At 47.4% G+C, this 266-nt stretch overlaps 1 protein-coding gene across 1 annotated transcript in view; it reads right to left on the bottom strand.

Moving 5' to 3' along the window:
- LOC119582359 (nesprin-1-like) overlaps positions 1-266 on the bottom strand; it is a gene marked incomplete at its 3' end in the record, with an annotated part of 145,991 nt that overhangs the window by 14,555 nt on the left and 131,170 nt on the right.

The raw sequence follows: 266 nt of genomic DNA, 5'->3' as shown, positions 1-266 counted from the left end.
TTATGAAGCCAAAAAAGGGAGGAAGAAAAATGATAAACAAGAGTCTTTGGATTTAACATGTTCTGGGTCCTAAATGCCATTAATGCCACTGCCACTGCGCAACAATTCACTGCAATGGCACTGCAAGCACCTGTATGTGCGGGCGTATGGCTCTCTCCGGACAATGGAATGGGCGTGCAGGGTTTCTACGCCCACAAACAAGGACTGGTAAGGGCGGAGAAAGGGGTTTTAACGCCTTACGTCTTTGTGTGATTTACGAAAAGGGG

Source organism: Penaeus monodon, chromosome 15 (assembly GCF_015228065.2).
Source record: "Penaeus monodon isolate SGIC_2016 chromosome 15, NSTDA_Pmon_1, whole genome shotgun sequence".
Taxonomy (NCBI): Eukaryota; Metazoa; Arthropoda; class Malacostraca; order Decapoda; family Penaeidae; genus Penaeus; species Penaeus monodon.
The sequence above is the reverse complement of the archived record's forward strand: the minus strand, read 5'-3'. Positions and strand labels throughout refer to the sequence as shown.